The sequence below is a fragment of the Larimichthys crocea genome, chromosome XV, assembly GCF_000972845.2.
Source record: "Larimichthys crocea isolate SSNF chromosome XV, L_crocea_2.0, whole genome shotgun sequence".
In the NCBI taxonomy this organism is placed as follows: domain Eukaryota; kingdom Metazoa; phylum Chordata; class Actinopteri; family Sciaenidae; genus Larimichthys; species Larimichthys crocea.
In genome coordinates this window covers 11,704,216-11,717,506 of record NC_040025.1, presented here as the reverse complement: position 1 = coordinate 11,717,506, position 13,291 = coordinate 11,704,216, and positions in this window count along the sequence as shown.

Here is a 13,291-nt window from a genome sequence, read left to right as displayed (position 1 = left end):
TTATTGTTTGTTGTGTAAGTTGCATTGTCACTGCAAATCAAATTTCCCCTGGAGGGACAATAAAGCTCTGAACTGAACTCCCAGTCTGCATTTGCCCACATCCCAGTCCTGAAAACCTCCTCCTCTTCTTCTTCTTCTTCTTCTTCTTCCTCTTCTTCTTCTTCTTCCCAGTGATCCAAAAACACCTGTGTTACAAACACTAACATTCCCTCGGTGCTCTGAGCTCACAGTCCGGGCAGCCCGGCTACCAAACTGAGCTAACAGCAGCTACAGCTGGCAGCAGTTTACTTCACTGTCCATCATAAACTCTGTAAATCACAGAGAGTTAGTGTCACATTAGCCATAATAAATATAGCCACTGTTATAAATAATAAATGTTTCAATCACTAATAAGTTGGTAAAAAAGAAAATCTCTTTTGATGGGATGTATCCTTTATTTTGTAATGTATAAATTAATACTAAGAGACTTTATTGACTTACCGATAAATCAGCAGGTCTGTAGGTCTTCATAATTCTGAACTGAAGACGCTGAGAGATGAAACATCTTCATGGATCTACAACCAAGTCCAGTTGACCCAGATTTAACTCTTCTCAAAGAAAGACGACCTGCTCACAGACTTATAGATATGACAACAGAAATGTTTTGAATTTACAGTTTTAGGGAATGCTCTGCTCTTTTAGAAACACCTTACCTGAGCTGTTACCGACTTATTAAGAGCGAGAACTCATTTCACACATTCACACGTGCATGATCCTGTGCTGATGGCAGCATTAGATCTTCAGAGGCAACCTTTAACAGGCTTATGTATTAATCTGCATCAGGAGGCCACACAGGGAGCCGTTACAGTGCACAGTGACAAAAGACAGTTCATACTGATGACACAGTTGGCCTCCTCTGTTCATGTGTGCAGTGCACACAGAGAACAGGAACACAAAACAAGCCACGCACAATAAATCATACACATAAATGAAAAGGCGCAGCCGCAGAGATGCAGGCGTGACAAATAAAACACTGCTTTTTAATCAGAGGCTGCAGCATCGACCCCGCGTGACTCCACCTGCGAGCACGAGCCTCACACCTTCACAGTGCAGCCGGCCTGAGCTTCAAGGCACGCGCTGTAAACAGAGAGACAGAATATCAATGGCTCATCATGTTGTCATGGATACCGTACAAGAAGCTGGTCATGGTCATCTTCCATATTTCAGGCACCAGGATGAGTTGGAAGTCATCAGGGCTGCAAGAGCCGAACAGCAGCCTCTGTAATGAGAGTGTCAGGTTTGATGATGGATGTTAAACTGCATGAAAGCAGCACAGTTATTATTACAGGCTGCAGCACTGAAGGACAGAGACAAAGAGAAAACTGTTGTTCCAATCTGTGCTATCATGCAAAATAAATATCATCAGCACAATCCTCTCCTGCTGCTGCAACGTGGAATACATTTGAAATGAATATTTCTTATCCTGATAAACGTAAGTGATCTGAGGTGTATATATGTTTTTATTACCTTTGAAAGAGCCTTTTATATCCACAGACTCCACCATGTTGAAGCATCGTGTTTCTACAGTACAGAACAAACTGAACACTCACTCTAGACTCGTGTTTCTCACTTGTTTTCCTTCAAGATAGGAAAGAGGGTGAAACGAGAGGGTTGCAATCTGTAACTATTCCACTAAATCCTACACACACTGATCCTTCAATTAAAAAAAAAGCCTGATCCTGCATTAGAAAAGTACACAGTATCTCCTAATGGATAGGATTGTTTTTAAAATATAAAATATACACAGTGAGAATTGTATTAAAAGTTCTTTAAATATATCTCTAATATAAAATATTCACAGGAAATAAGCTGTTATCACGTTCAGCGTTTGGGTTAAAGGTCCAGTGTGTAAGATTTAAGGGCATCCATTATTCATGAGTCACCTGAAGGAGTTTCTCCTAAATGCTTGAAACGGGAGGGTGAGGTGAGGGTTATTCAGTTTAGCCTGCAACATAACTGCTAGACATTTCACACACTGGACCTTTAATTGTAAAGTTTATCAATTGTTCTTCTGTGTCTGGGACTCACTGCATTAACGTTACATCATGAAATACATCGTTCTGATTTTTGCAGGTACTTGTACTGCGTGTTCTGAAAACTTCATCAGTGTCGTGCAGTGATAAAGCAGTGACACCGGTCCTGACCTGACCTTACTACAGTACGCTGTTCTGGACTGTACATCACCAACAACAAGCTTAGAAGACAAACAACAGGATCAGTTTGAACTTTTTAAGCTCTTCCAGTGGGATTATCCAAGACTCCAGCTTCAGTTATGTCATTAAAGTGATGTAAAACAAAGCTCTGCACAAAACAATTAACCACCTCAGGCTCTTAAGACCCATTGTGAGTAAATGAACGGTGAACGGGATTACACTAAAGGGATCGGGTGAATGTTCAATGCCTTATATAACCTGATCTGCTGCTGGAAAGTGTTCAGACGAAGAAGACACACCGACAGACCTTCAGAGCAAAAAACAGGATTTAAAGCAGCAACAAAAACGAGTTATTTTTATGATACAAAGTGTCAAACGAGTTCAGTGCTGGACACTTGAACACAATCAAGGTTATATAAAGTATTTAATCACCGGTCTGAAAAAAAGAGAAATGTTTTGCTCTTCTTTGTCCACAGCGTGTTGATGAGCGTTACACAATGAAGATGATTTATGATGTGGGCAGGCCTGCTGTAATTATCGTTTCAGAACATCCAGAGCTGCTGCTCGTCCTCCACACACACCGGCTTCCTCCGTGAGACCACGAGCTGAGATAAATTTAAACTTACGGTTAGTCAACAGACAAGTGTTTGTACAAGTGAGGCTATTTTTGAGGTTAAAACGATAAACTGTGTGGATGCTTTGATACCACCCACCCACACACACACAAACTAGTTATTATCAAAAATAGATTTTTATCCAACACACTGGTGTATTAACATGTAAAGGTAACTATTGATCTATTAAGGAATTGTTCTTCTTATGCATCTTATTTGTAATCAAATTCAGTGGTCTAAATATGTATAATCTAATGTGTAAATGTTCTTAAAGAGAATGAATGTGACTCTAAACAAAGTCAAGACGCGTCTCACAGTTACATTTTGTAAGATCTAAGCTGCAGTGGTTTGATGTAATGACTCATTTTGACTTTTACAGAGTATTTTCCCTGAATGCTACTTTATACTTCCCCTGGATTTCAGGGTAATATTGTACTTTTTTCCCCTATATTTGACAGTTTTAATAACACTGTAAAAAAATATATTGTTAATTTATGAATAATAATATATATTCTTTAATTTGTATACAAATCTCTGTTAAAAATTACAGACATTATCTGTTAAGCAACAACTAAACTGTTCCTTTAATTATTAGTTACAGTTACAGGCCGCTGTGGATTTATGGTGATTTAGAAATACTCTGTAAAGGTCAAAATGAGTCATTACATCAAACCACTGCAGCTTAGATCTTACAAAATGGTGACTGCGAGAGCTTCTTGACTTTGTTTAGAGTCACATTCACTCTCTTTTAAGAACATTTAGGTACACATTAGATTATACACATTTAGACCACTGAATCTGATTACAAATAAGATGCATAAGAAGACAATTCCTTAATAGATCAATAGTTACCTTTACATGTTAATACACCAGTGTGTTGGATAAAATCTATTTTTGATAATAACTGTGTGGTTGTGTGTGTGTGGGGGTGGGGGTGGGTGGTATCAAAGCATCCACACAGTTTATCGTTACCCTCAAAAATAGCCTCACTTGTACAAACACTTGTCGTTGACTAACCGTAAGTTTAAATATATCCAAGCTCGTGGTCTCACGGAGGAAGCCGGTGTGTGGGGGAGGACGAGCAGCAGCTCTGATGTTCTGAAACGATAATTACAGCCAGCCTGCCCACATCATAAATCATCTTCATTGTGTAACGCTCGTCAACACGCTGTGGACAAAGAAGAGCAAAACATTTCTCTTTTTTCAGACCGGTGATTAAATACTTTATATAACCTTGATTGTGTCAAGTGTCCACACGGTCAGGTTGTGTGAACAATGACGCCAGTTTATTGAACTCGTTTGACACTTTGTATCATAAAATAACTCGTTTTTGTTGCGCTTTAATCCTGTTTTTTGCTCTGAAGGTCTGTCGGTGTGTCTTCTTCGTGTGAGAGCTGCCTGAACTCTTTCCAGCAGCAGATCAGGTTATATAAGGCATGAACATTCACCCGATCCCTTTAGGTAATCCCGTTCACGTTCATTACTCACAATGGGTCTTAAGAGCCTGAGGTGGTTAATTGTTTTGTGCAGAGCTTTGTTTTACATCACTTTAATGACATAACTGAAGCTGGAGCCTGGATAATCCCACTGGAAGAGCTTAAAAAGTTCAAACTGATCCTGTTGTTTGTCTCTAAGCTTGTTGTTTGGTGATGTACAGTCCAGACAGCGTAGTAAGGTCAGGTCAGGACCCGGTGTCACTGCTTATCACCACGACACTGATGAAGTTTTCAGAACAACGCAGTACCTGCAAAAATCAGAACGATGTATTTTCATGATGTAACGTTGATGCAGCGAGTCCAGACACAGAAGAACAATTGATAAACTTTACAATTAAAGGTCCAGTGTGTAAATGTCTAGCACAGTGTTCTTAACCTGGGTTCGGTGATCGTCTCAGGGGTCGGGGAGCCTCAGCCCTGGAATTTTTATACATTTGTTAAACATATCTTGTGAGCAATCGTTTTCGAGGAGCTGGACATAAAAAACTAAAAAAAGGAACAGACTTTGCTGTGAAAATGACATGAGACTGGCACTTGCCAAGGTGAAGCCACGCTATCTGAACTGGTCTCTCAAAGGCAACAGCAGAAGTCACACTGAGGTAAGTTGTTGTGAGTTCATGCACTGTGTTGGTTTTGTTATTTGAACAAGGGATGTTAATGCACGGTTCATTTGGCACCAGTAAAAAAATCACATTTTATTTTTTACTAAAGAGGTTCGGTGAATGAGCATATGAACGGGTGGGTTCGGTACCTCCAACAAGGTTAGAACCACGGTCAGCAGTTATTTGTAGACTAAACTGAATAACCCTCACCTCCATCCTCCCGTTTCAAGCATTTAGGAGAAACTCCTCAGGTGACTTGCACTATGAAAATAATGAATAATGGATCGCCTTAAGTCTTACACACTGGACCTTAACCCAACGCTGAACGTGATAACTGCAGGAATATTGAGCAGCTTATTCCTGTGAATATTTCATGTTAGAGATATATTTAAAGAACTTTTAATACAGTTCTCATTGTGTATATTTTATCATTTTAAACAATCCTATCCATTAGGAGATACTGTGTACTTTTCTAATGCAGGATCAGGCTTTTTTTTTAATTGAAGGATCAGTGTGTGTAGGGTTTAGTGGAAGTTACAGATTGCAACCCTCTCGTTTCACCCTCTTTCCTATCTTGAAGGAAAAACAATGAAAAAAAACGAGTCTAGAGTGAGTGTTCAGTTTGTTCTGTACTGTAGAAACACGATGTTCAACATGGGGAGTCTGTGGATATAAAGGCTCTTTCAAAGGTAATAAAAACATATATACACCTCAGATCTCTTACGTTCAGCAGATAACAAATATTCATTTCAAATGTTACCACTTGCAGCAGCAGGAGAGGATTGTGCTGATGATATTTATTTGCATGTAGCACAGATTGGAAACAACAGTTTCTCTTTGTCTCTGTCCTTCAGTGCTGGCCTGTAATAATAACTGTGCTGCTTTCAGCAGTTTAACATCCATCATCAAACCTGACACCTCATTACAGAGGCTGCTGTTCGGCTCTGCAGCCCTGATGACTTCCAACTCATCTGGTACTGAAATATGGAAGATGACCATGACCAGCTCTTGACGGTATCCATGACAACATGATGAGCCATTGATATTCTGTCTCTCTGTTTACAGCCGTGCCTGAAGCTCAGGCCGGCTGCACTGTGAAGGTGTGACGCTCGTGGCGGCAGGTGGAGTCACGCGGGTCGATGCTGCAGCTCTGATTAAAAACGTGTTTATTTGTCACGCCTGCATCTCCGCGGCTGCGCCTTTTCATTTATGTGTAATATTTTATTTGCGTGGCTTGTTTTGTGTTCCTGTTCTCGTGTGCACTGCACACATGAACAGAGGAGGCCAACTGTGTCATCAGTATGAACTGTCTTTTGTCACTCTGCGCTCCCTGTGTGGCCTCCTGATGCAGATTAATACATGAGCCTGTTAAAGGTCCTCTGAAGATCTAATGCTGCCATCAGCACAGGATCATGCACGTGTGAATGTTCTGCTCGTGTGTGAAATGTGAAATGAGTTCTAGCTCTTAATAAGTCAGTAACAGCTCAGGTAAGGTGTTTCTAAAAGAGCAGAGCATTCCCTAAAACTGTAAATTCAAAACATTCTGTTTCTGTTGTCATATCTATAACGTCTGGACAGGTCGTCTTTCTTTGAGAAGAGTTAAATCTGGGTCAACTGACTTGGCTGTAGATCCGTGAAGATGTTTCATCTCTCAGCGTCTTCAGTTCTGAATTATGAAGACCTACAGACCTGGTGATTATCGGTAAGTCAATAAAATCTCTCAGTATTAATTTATACATCACAAAATAAAGGAATACATCCCATCAAAAGAGATTTTTTTACCAACTTATTAGTGATTGAAACATTCATTATTTTATAACAGTGGCTATAGTTATTATGGCTAATGTGACACTAACTCTCTGTGATTTAAAGAGTTATGAGGACAGTGAAGTAAACTGCTGCCCACTGTAGCTGCTGTTAGCTCAGTTTGTTAGCCGGGCTGCCCGGACTGTGAGCTCAGAGCACCGAGGGAATGTTAGTGTTTGTAACACAGGTGTTTTTGGATCACTGGGGAAGAAGAAGAAAGAAGAGAAGAAGAGGAGGTTTTCAGGCACTGGGATGTGGGCAAAGCAGACTGGAGTTCAGTTCAGAGCTTTATTGTCCCTCCAGGGGAAAATTTGATTTCAGTGACAATGCAACTTACACAACAAACAATAAATAGACAAACAGTGACATAGAACAATGACGCAAAGTAAAGCAACCAAAACTTGATTTAAACAATCCTAAACGAAGTAAGAATATAAGTGACAGAAAGCAAAAAGTCTGTAAAAGATAAAAAGATAAACAGATGCCACAAGAACAGTGCGATTTAAGAATTATGCAGATTGATTGCATTGATTGAACGTGGAACAAAGGAGAATTTATACTATTTGTTCTGCCCTAGGTAGCATGTATCTCCGCCGACGGCAAGAAATAATTCCTGCAACAATGGGTGGTCAGGCTGGACAGGATGGACCGAGCCTTCTGTAGGACTCGTCTGTCAAAGACCTCTGAGAGACAGAGCTGCTGCATGCCAATTTATCCTGTTGGCATCTCTCCACAATTCTGACAGGTTTCCATAAAATGCGATCAAGCAGAAAGTTAAAACTGACTCAATAAAAGATCTATAAAAACAAACATTAATCTTAACATTAAAGATTTTAGTTCGCGGAGAAAGTAAATGCCTGTGGCCCTTTTACAGATTGTTGAGGTAGGGGAGCCAGTGTCGTGCTAGAACCGGAGCTGGGCTACCAGGTCCAAGACTGAAGGACTAAAGGATGTTGACCAAGGAACCTAAGAAGCTGCCGGACAAGAGTAAATCGGGGGCTGATTTAGTGGTTGGTGAAATAAAAGGCTGGAAAGACAGACGCCGAGCTGGGCTGACTGCTGCTGGACTAGTCAGTGATATCAGCTGCTGCTGGGTCTTGCTTAGATGTTTGTCTCTCGGTTTATTCTGATTCCAGATGACAGAGGTATTGCACTCTGAAACTGGAGGCGCTAAGATCACTTTCTACTTATGTTGCATCATCAAGATACTACCGGGGTGATACTTATGAAAACAAGTATTTTATTGTATATTAAATATTATTAAGACTAATAAAATAAAACTCTTGATGAAATGATGTGAGACAATCAAAACATGAACCATCAACTCAGCACTGACACGCATTTCAAATGGAAGTCCACTTCTATCAGTGTGTAAGAGGTGCGTGTGGCGTGTGCGTGACCCGCGCATGCGCTGAACATTTTGGCTGTTTGAATGTATTGTGCAGTTTTTGTTGTTTTTTTTTGTTTCCTTCTTTTTTTTGGAAAAAGCTGCTCAGACCTGTAGCGTGCGTGCAGAGGGCGCAGCAGCAGCAGCAGCAGCAGCTGATCTGGAATCTGTGCCCTAAGTCTCAATGAGCACCTGTAGACTGTCAGTCCCTCCCCTCAGCTCTCTCCATGGATGTCATCCCTGACTTGACAACAGGTACTTGTGAGGGTCCCAGACAAAGTAATCCGTCCAGACCTCGGCGAGCTGGCAGGAGAGTCAGAGCAGAGCTCCTTCAGCGCCTCGCAGTCTCAGGTAAGAGTGCTGGTGGATGATGAAGACTGTGTGAAGTGAATTCTTTGGATCTGGATGTTGCTGTTGCTGAATTGTGAGCTGCAGTTTGGGGTCTGCTCAGCCGTCGGAATCAGGGATGCCTGATTAGTATTCCGTGCGTAATTCTTGTAGTTTAAGTCCTGCTGCGTCACATTCATCACGATGAGTCATTCATGACTTGCCTGTATTTAAGAGCGTCATTGCTCACGCAGGAGGCTGTGTGGTGCTCCAAGCTCGGTCTGAATATCTGATCCTGCTGCTGCTGCGCAGCAATGATCTTTCCGCGGATGCCGCAGCCAACTTGGTCCTGGCTGGTGGCATGCAGAGGCAGAGGCAGAGACAGGAGGGGAGGGCTGCAACAAGACCCCGACAGCATCCACCATCAGATCCCATCAGATCACCTCGTCTCTCCGCGCTCTGTCACACCTTTTTACCAGTGTTCTTCATCTTTATGCGTGTTTTTATGCGTCCGGCAAGAAACGCGTGTCTGGTAGCTGCAACTGCAGTTTAAGAGAAGTCTAATCTGTAGGAAGTGTTTGAAATGTGGACGCATTGCTGCATGTTTTTCACCGTGCACATCATGCTGTGTGTTTCAAACATTCTCCAACATCCAGCGTGGTTTTCTCTGCGTAAAGACACGGCTGATCTCCTGCTGCACACAATGACCTGCAGGGGAACCAGGTTAATAAAAAGGTGCAAGACCCCGCAGAGATGCTCAATGTGTGAATGGCAAATCAATTCCAGAGAGATGCGTTGCATAAATGTGTTGCAAAATTTGAATTTATCTGGAGTGTGGAGCTGATTTTAAAAGACTAAATCAGGTTTTTCTCTCCTCATCTGTCGCTCAGGTATTTAAATCACACTCTGCTTACTTTTTTTGTGGCATTTGTTTTGCAGTTAAAGTTATTAGTTCGAGGCTATACTGCGAAGGTCGGTTACTAATCCCTTATATAAGAGGAAAACAGGGCAGGAAAGCAAACTGGGTGACCTGCTCATTTAAAGTATTCCTAATCCTCCTCAATACCTTCAGTTTAGTGGATAATCACGACTTTCTAATCCTTGTAGATTGATTATTGTTTCAGCAAAGGTCATAACAGCAAAACTGAACACTCCTGTACGATGATCAGACATGACTGACAACAGGTCTGATCATACTTTTATTTTTGAAGTGCACATTTTCAGACATAACAGATTATTTGCACTTTTTTTTCCTCGTTTGACAGATTATTGGTGGTGCAGTATCATAATAATAATGCATTTTCTATATTGAAGTACTCAAAGACACTCTACAGGGTAAAATCACAAAATTAGGCACTAAAAACTCAGTCATCAGATTTAAAATGTGCATTTTTGTCAGAGATTCAAAGGTGGGCAGGTCGTTCAGCCAGGGGAGAGAGCTCCAGAGGGAGGAGGGCAGCTTGAAGCAGTGTCACCCCATGTTCGCTGACATCTGGCTCTGACACAGTATGTGCCGGTCCTTCCTGTGTGCTAGTTCCAGCCAGATTAATGCTCCAACCTGTTTGTCGCCAGGCAAAGACTCACCTGCTCATCCTGCTGCAGACAGTCTGAGCAGCATCAACCTCATCAGCTGCCTTCTAAGTTTATGATTATGATGATGAGGGAGTCTGGACATTAAACCGGGATTATTGCAGAGCATTGTACAACTTTGTTTACATCGATTCTCTTTTCTGTTTTTTTTCTTCAATTCTTGAAGAAATTGCCGCCAAAGCGTCTGCAGACATGGTCGACAAGAGCCGACTATGTGTGGAAAGAACACTGAAAACATCCAGGAGATATTCGACATCATGGAGGAGCTGGGATCGTGGAGTACCTTTACTCCATGTGACATAATGCACAAGTAGAGAGTCCAGTCAACTCATGATACATTTCACAGATTTGCATCAGGGGGACAGAGGGTACATCTTTCTGTCCTTTCTGTCTCAGTTTCAGATGGAAAACTCACCCAAAAAACTTGCGGAGGAGGATCAGATGCACAGACATGCAGCTGATTCATTCAAAGTTTTTAATAATGGACAAGTTTTAATTTCCTGTCTGCTGTTTAGATTTGTTAGATTCATCTTGGAGTGATTAGAGACCCTCGACCTGCTGTTTGAGTCGGAGGACAGATTACTGGTTTCATGGGATTGACACGAGGACGCCTTCTTAACGAGGGTCTTAGACAACACACACACTGTTGGCTGTAGAGGGTTAGTCGACGTCCCGATGATGTCTGGCTGCGTTGGTTAGCTCAGCAGTTCATTCACAGAAACGTCTCGCTCAGTTATGAAAGAAAGAGAAGAAAACATGTGATTAGAAAGCGAGTAGAGCTTTGACAGTGGATTCATTGATCAGCTGATTGACATAAAATGATAATACCTCGTTTGTGACTTCTTGACTCTCAAAAAAACATTTAAATAACCTCACATTTGCTTTCGGGAGTTATGATGACGTGTTTCACCATACTCTGACAATGAATTAAAAAAACATAACTTACTAATCAGTCATGAAAAATATGGTTAGTTGCCAGCCCTGAAGCAGGTGAAGTTGATTTCAGTTTTAGGTCATAGTCATAAAGATAATGTTTTGTATACTGTAACACACACACACACACACACACACAACATCAGTCCACCAGCTTTCTTCTGCTGGCCCACTATCTGTGAGGTCAGCATTCATGATCAGCAGATCTTCCAGCACGTTTGGAGTGTTTCATATCTGAGAGGCCAACGGTAAATAATGGTGCAAGTGCTGCCAAAGAGACGTCAGCATGTGCTGGAAAAACAGAGCGGATCTGTGCTGAGAGGTCTTTAGATGAACACATCAGCGTGTATTGGACCGTTGAAGGAGGCGAGGCCCTGCTGAGCACAGGACACAAACTAATACGGTGTCTTAATAGTTTGCAGCAATTATTTTTATTTCCCCAAACACACCACAAACAAGTGGGAGTGTTTTACAGAGAAGACAAGTAGAATAACACTGTTTAAAATCAGAAGTGATGCTGTTTGACCCAAAGAGACTTTCTCTGTCTTCATTGTGTTGAAGTGTCAAACACGGTGAAGCCTCTGAGCTGTTTTGCCCGTGCTCAGGTTTGCGACCCAGTTTGTTTGTTTTCTGTCTTCCTGTTTCCATCATCAGAATAAAAAAAAAGGAGGGGAACCCAAGGGGAGCGGAGATTACGTAAAACAGCCTTTTCCCATCGGGCCTCATCACGCATCACAGTGTAAACACATCTGATGGTTTTTCTTGGCAATCAGGACGGAGTTCTCCGGGGTACAAATCCCATAATGACTCTGAAAGGACACCATTCTAGTCGATGTGTTTGAACGTTCACGCGTGCAGATTTTACACACTCGAGTCAGTTCAGGAGTGATTTTTGATTGCTTTTTGTCTTCCTTTAAAGAAAGAAAAGAAAAGAAAGCAAAAGGATGCTGTCTGGTGTTTATGTTCAAGCGCTTGATTGATGATTTCTCTTGAGAGTCCACAATAAGCTTCGAGGAGATCCGGAGAAAGAAAATGAGCTCTTGTAACCAGGAGAAATCAGACGAGCAATGAGGATGAAGTGTAAGTGCAGCGATGACGCTTGTTCCTGTCTGCCACCCTGAGTCAGCCAGCAACAGACATTACCGTCCAATGTGATGCAATAAACTTATTAGAAACATGCTGTTAGACTGCGAGGTGCTGCAGCAGGCGTGTCTCAATCTCCATCAGGGTCAGTGTCTTCCAGACTGAGGTCAGGGTGTGCCCCCCCTGACAGCTGTCTGAGGACCTGACCGTACTTGTACCTGCAACAGGGAATGGCTGTTCCTGAGGATCTCAGCCGCACATGCTCAGTTTCTGACCTTGCGCTTCAAGCTCTAGCCCGCCGGCGTTCCATTGCGTCAGGGATAAAGGAAGGCTTAATCCACAGGTAGAACCAACTATTCCCAACAGCGCTGAAGATAGCATGCCACACAGGGCTGATAAATAAGCCTCTGGACATGTGAATGGTTAAGCCACAGAGATCTTTAGTGGATCTTAATGAACCCCTGATATTTCTATTTCTTCTATTTTAAATCCGGCTGGTAGAAAATCCATGAGGAGGTAGAGACATTTTGATATTTACCTTTAGGAGTGGATTAAATGTTGTTAGCTTGGGTTGGACCCGACCAGCACCTCTAAAGCTCGTGTACCATGTACCATGTCTTATATATATTGCGTTAAAGGTCCAGTGTGTAAATTTCTAAACTTCATGTTCATAATCACCTGAACTGGTTTTATTTTGTTACATCAGAATGAGCCATTTATAGCTACAGAAACAGAAACAGAAACAGGTCCTAATGGCATGTTGAACCACCAGAACTGACAAACTAAACACTGGACCTTTAAAAACATAAAAATTAGAAACACCACACTGACATCAGGTATATTTTTACCTCGATATAATATCCGGATTAAAAACAGTTTTCATCAAATTATGTAAAAGTACAACACTGTATGCAAATTGTAGTACTCTTCTTAATTTCCCAATATACAATTTACATAAAATAAAAAAAGGTACCATGGGGGACCCTTAAAAAGGCACAAAATTTATTGAAAAATCAGATAAAACCTTAACAAGAAATTTCCTAACAAAAAAAATAATGGAGCTGGGAACTTGTTCTTTGGTCCACCCATTCCTGGGACATGTGAGCCTCGTCTGGTGAAGGCACAGACTTTCTGCATCACTGACAGCTGTGAGAAGAGATAGACAAAAAATGGCGCTCTCTATCACTAACATGCCTCTTGAAAAAACCATAGATGGGAGGAGGGAACAAACATACCAATTAAGGAACAGTGAGTAAATCAG